At 44.0% G+C, this 6000-nt stretch overlaps 1 pseudogene; it reads right to left on the reverse strand.

Annotated features, from left to right (window-relative positions):
* LOC147124547 (uncharacterized) overlaps positions 1-5594 on the reverse strand; it is a 115076-nt pseudogene extending 109482 nt beyond the window's left edge.
* Between the last annotated feature and the right edge of the window lie 406 nt (positions 5595-6000).

Genomic DNA, 6000 nt, shown 5'->3' on the forward strand with positions numbered 1-6000 from the left:
TCCTGAAGTTGCAGTCAGTTTCAAAGGGGCAATAACAGCAAATACTGCTTGTTCGCTGCTATTACCCACCTCAAATTCCAGGCCATAGAATCATAGAATAGTACAACACAGAAGGAGGCCATTCAGCCCACCGAGTCTGTGCTGGCTCTTTCGAAGGCCTAAAAGGCAGTGCATTCCAAATCCTCTGGTTATTTTGCCAATTTTGCCAATTTGAGTCAGGCTTGTACCCACTACTTTTGACTTAGAGACAAGACTGTTACCATGAAGCCAAGGTGCCAATTCTTGAGTGGTAATCTGCTTACAGAACAGTTGACATCCATTTAAATGACAGAAAGGCTTTGAGACAAGCCAGGGTAATAACATTAGGTTCTGGAGCTGTTTGCCCAGGCTGCCTATTTCCCATCAACTCTCACCTTGTTCCTCAATTATTTTGGGACCTTGAGGCTCTATGTCCAGGAATGTTGTTCGTTAACAATCTAAGGTTATCACTAAAATAAAAACAGAAAATGCTGGAAATTCTCAGGAGATCAGGCAGCATCTGTGGAGAGAGAAACAAAGTTAATGGGCTGGATTTTGATACTGAAGGCGTGTAGGAGGCGGGACTACAACTTTTGGGGTTGTAGTCCCGCCTCCATCGAGTTGTGGCCAACCCACATGATTTTCACTTGATTGACCTTGTTGAGCCCGCCCAGCGGTCTCAGCAGGCCAATTAAGGGCCACCCTGCAACAGGTGATGTCACAGATTGACATTTCATCTGTCAAGAGCTTTTGACAGATGAAATATCAGCGTTTGACAGCTCTTTGAAGCTGTCAAACATTAACAATCTATACACTAAGTCAATTCCTTCCTCTCAGGCTGATTTAGAGATCTCTCCGGAACAGAAAGCTGAATGCTGCAACTTTTGACAGCTCGCGGTCATTCTACTTTCTGTGCCGGTGAGATGAGGGACTCCTGAGGCCTGAAGGAAGGAAGGCTGTAAAGGTAAGTAAAGGTAATTAAACTTCTTTAAACACTTTACACACACCAAACACACCTACCTCTGCACTCATGCACACATCACTCACCTGAACACCGGACATCTCGAACCCTCTAAGCCCTTCAGCCCGACGGTCCGCCTTGCTAACTTGGCGTGGTTTGGAGCCATCGGGAATCCCACACTTCTGGAATAAAAATAGGGATTTGGCTAAAAACTGCCTGTTAACTGCCTGTTAACAGGCAGTTAATTGGCACTAATTCCCTTCCCGCCTCAGGGAGGCAGGTCCCAGCACAGGTCGGGTATCCGCCTCCTTTGAAACTGGCATGGAGGCAGGTTGGGGGCAGGATGGGTTCGTGCCCCCCGATTTCGAGATTTTAACCCCCCACACACCTCCAATCCCGCCTCCACGGCCCAATGAAAATCCTGCCCAATGTTTCATGTACATGACCTTTCATCAGAACTGGAAACATTTAGAGATGTAACAGGTTTTAAGCAAGTATAGAGACAGGGAAAGGGGAGGGAGAGGAAAGAACAAAAGGGAAGATCTGTGATAGGGTGGGAGGCAGGAGAGATTAAATGACAAAAGGGGTGATGGATCAAGGCAAAAGTGGATGGTAATGGAACAAGCAAAGAAACAAAAGATGGGTCTAGAGGAGGTATAAATGGGAATAGCAGAATCATTACCAACATCTGTTATCCAAAAATCACCTAATCGCCTAGCCATCATTTCTAAGTTTTCCTTCAAGTCACACACCATCCTGACTTGGACATATATCACTCATTCCTTCCTCCTCAGTGGTTCAAAATCCTGGAATGCCTTACCACATGAACTGCAATGATTCAAGGAGAAGACCCACCACCATCCTCTCAGGATAGCTAGGGCTGGGCAAGTGTCACCCACATCCTGTGAACAACTTTTTTTTTAATTCTTAACTATTTAGTATGGTTATACATTTGAATCCTCGGGGTTCCTAAAATACTAGCACACCATTATTTTTTTTAACAGATCTGGGATTCTAATGATTTTAGGGACTGATTCTAAAATTCTAAATTATGCAAATGCTGTCTAGCATAAAACATGATAATGGGTTCCAGTGGACCTCTAATCTGCAATTTCTAATCCTCAATTTTATTAAGGATACAGGAAATCTGGAACATAAAATAGAGAATGCTGGAAATACACAAAAGGTTGCTCAACATCTGAAGAGAAAGAAAGTTAAAGATTTGGGTGGAACCTTCCATCAGAACTGGCACAGTTAGGCTGGAGAAGCCTTTCATGACTCCAAAATGAAAGGAAATCTTGTTCTACAGGCCATAAAAATGTTCATTCAAATAAAGAAAAATGACCTGCTTACTACATGGAAATATTTGCCACTCTTCTCTGTGCTCTCCAGGGTAGCAGGCAAATAATTTATCCATCATGTTGGATTAAGTTCAGTCAGCAGACATTTTAATATTTGCACACTTTTTCAAACTTTGAAAGAAAAAAAATAACTGCAGTCTTTATTATTATTTCAGTGAGAAGGCATCCAACACAGGCTCTCCAAACAGCAATTTATTTTCCTGACTTCTAAACTGGCTCATCCTCATGTGAACACCTCGGACACAAAACCTGCTTCTAAAGGAGACTGTAAGGAGCTTAAATGTAGTTCAGCTCTCTCCCGCCCTGTGCCCACAGCCACAAGTACATTTTTTAATTAACTACTCTTTTTAACAGAAAACACACCATCAGTTGTAAATCTACTATTACCAGCCACAGGGAATATGGAGCCGATAGTCATTAAAGAAATTTGCAGCTTGAATAACATTCAGAACTTTCACTGGATTGTAACTAACACATATTATAATGGTTGTGGCTGTGTAGTGAATTGTTAATGAGTTAAAATTAAATTAAAGGCCTATGTGTAATTTGTTTGAAACTCTGAAATTCCTTGATGACATGTTTCATGTTAACTTGTTTTTTTTTACTTTTTAAAAATCTCTTGTAAACATTGTTCTCCTTACATATTCTCTATATTTTTTTAGTAAATACTGTCTAAAAACAAGGTTCTAAAATAAATTATACAGGTGGAAGAATTCCAACTGAGAAAATAGTGTAAAACTAGCATCAAGTATTTTATTTTTAAAAATTTGCGCCAACCACTTGCTTAAAATATTCTGTTAAAATATGAATTTCTTAAAAATAAGTTGATCAGTACCTTTTTATATTCGTGCAACTCAAAATATATTGCATGGTTTGGTGACTAGGAGATGTTGCTCACTAAAGCACTTGCAAAACTAAACTCCCCTGTTTTGCAGTAACATGACATTTTCTGGATATAATTGTATTCAGCAATTTAATGTTGTCATATTATGGCACAAAAAAAAAAGAATTCTGTCAACTTCTGCTATAATGTCATGTTGTTTTGTATATAAATAGCTGGGTGATCAGCCTTCTCAGGAGAACAAAGAACGTGACATGTCTAAACTCACTGTCAGAATCCTGTTTTTGAAATTATGTCACGGCAAATTGGGAACAACTTCAGCATGTACAGAGAAGCAAAAGGAGAACCCGCGTGCAACCTTGGCCGACAACTGGGAAGAATGTGCACCCTATGTGCTCTGCCCAGTTTTACTGGGTAAGCACAGCAGAAAAGGCACCAAAATAATAAGTTTAAAATTATTTTTGAGGGGCCAGGAGAATCAGGAGAGCTCTTCTGGGCTCCAGATGAATAATCTGGGCTATCCCCCTTGGACCTACCTTCCTGCTGCTTGGTCGGCCTTCAGGCCGCCCCATATTGTGCACTGGCCTGGAGCTGGCGAGCTGCAACCCCTGGGGTAGCTGTCTGGCACCCACAGCTCATAAGTGGAATGGTAATGAAGCCTGTCCCTCAAAATGGTCAGAGCCTTCCATTAGCAGGATCAGGTGCTCCACTGGTTGGCCACCCGTTAGTTAAAATCAACCCCACTTCTGCCACCACTTCACCAAAATGCTTTTCCCTCACCCCAGTTTATCGTAGTGCTCTTCCCTCAGCCTTCAGTACACAGAGGCACTCTCCCTTCCTGATGTGCTCCTAACTGTTAGTTCTAGCTCTAGTTCTATTCCAGGAATTGACTCTGTGGGGTCAATGTTCCCCAGAGACGAGATCCGTGTGGGGCGGGCGGTGGATTCGAACACCATCGTGAGGCCCAGCCAATTTTAAATGCTGGGCCTCATTATCGTGTGTCTGGCGGCTGGCCGACAGATCGCATCGACAGCAGGCCATCTGCCCACCTGACCTGTGTAATTTCCAGCGGAAGCCCCGGACCATCATATTTAAAGGGAGAATGCACCTCTTAAAGGGAGGTTGCATTCACTTACTTTCAAGGCTTTGACAACTTTTAATTGTGAATCTGCTGGAGCTTTCAGGTAGCTGTAAGGAGGGGAAAGGTAGCCCCCAGGTTTTCCCTGGAGGTGTTATTGTCTGAAGTTAGGGCCAGGAAGAAGATGCCCAACAGTTTGGTGGAGAAAGCATGGCTAGAGGTGGCAGATCACCTCCGCAGCAGGAGCATCACCATAAGGACCTGGACCTGGATCCAGTGCCACAAGAGATTAAATTACCTCACAAGAACAGCAAGGATAGTATGGCCAATCCTTTCCCCATCTTTTACATTGTACCTGATCACAGACCCTCTCCTCCTTCCTCCAGTATTCAAAGCTGTGATTACCACTGCATCACATTCCTCACTACCAATCCCAAGGGCACACTGCACCACTTCTCATGCTCACTCCTATCACACACTCATCTGCTGCTTGCTGCATTTGCTGCTTCTACTGATGACATGCTCTTCTCACCAGGTGTCAATGACACAACCTGCAACTCCGCTCATGACTCTGTCCTCAATTCACACTCAAGACAGTTACTTCTCACTCATTGTCCTAGCATTTTGCTTCTTGTCCCTCTCAGCTTATGGAATTTGCAGAAGCCCCACACATGTGCACTTGCCTTCTCAGTAGCTACTCATAACTTTCTTCTTCTCGTTATCCAGTTTGAAGACAGTGCACAACAGAAGGGAGAGAGATAAGACCAGATGGAGCAGGAGGTAATGGAAATCTGTGGCACAGCAAGAGCTGGCAGCATTGGAGGTGGTAAGGCTGGATGCTCCTCTGAACACGGTGTCTACACCTTCAGACAACTTCAGTAAGTGTGGTCAACCCTTGCATGTCCAGCTCTCAATGCCATCCTAATTCTTGTCCCTCTCTTCTTTCCTTTAGGTCCCTCTCAGCAGCAAGGTGAGTACAGCCAATCCTTTCCCCTTCTTTTACATTGTACCTGATCACAGACCCTCTGTGGAGTTTTTGCGCATGGCATTTCCTAGCTGGTTCTGCAGTACCCTGATGGCAACTTGAGTGCAATTAATTGTACACTGCACTCTAGGGTTGCCAACCATTGTTGTGAACCCCAAGAATCTCTCATTTTTATTGTTTTCATCAATTGGGAACGAGATGTAATGGCTCGCTTTGGCAAATAGTGCATTTCTCACCTGCTTGAGGCACTTGTAGACCGCCAACTGTGAAATGCGAGCAATAGCCCCATTAGCAGCCTGGAAGGATCCTGACCCCCATAAATTCATGATGGTGGTCACCTTCACAGCCATTAGCACAGCATGATTCCCTGGGGTGGCTGGCTGGAGCTCATTGCTGCCCAGGCCAACAACTACCTGCCTCGATAAGCACAGCCTCCTCATACACGGCTCCTCAGAGATGTTGATAAAGGTGACCTTTGGGCAATATACTGTTGGGAGGGTATGGCCTTCTGTAAGCAGGCCACCTTACCTACTGTACTCTCAGAGGTCATCCTGCTGCATCTGTTGGATGCTGAGGCCTCTGGTGCAGCTGTTGTTGTTGCTCCTCTTCCTGAACCCATTATAAGGCAGCCAGAGCAGCATCTATTATAAGGTTTTATAGCCTCTTCAGGGTCGGTAAACCAAAGAGACTATGAGAACTAAGCAATATTGTAACTCGCAATTCCCTCCGAGTACAAAAACCTCACCAGAAAACAAA

This window comes from Somniosus microcephalus, chromosome 1 (assembly GCF_052327205.1).
Source record: "Somniosus microcephalus isolate GS21.2 chromosome 1, FLI_Smic_1.0, whole genome shotgun sequence".
Lineage (NCBI taxonomy): Eukaryota > Metazoa > Chordata > Chondrichthyes > Squaliformes > Somniosidae > Somniosus > Somniosus microcephalus.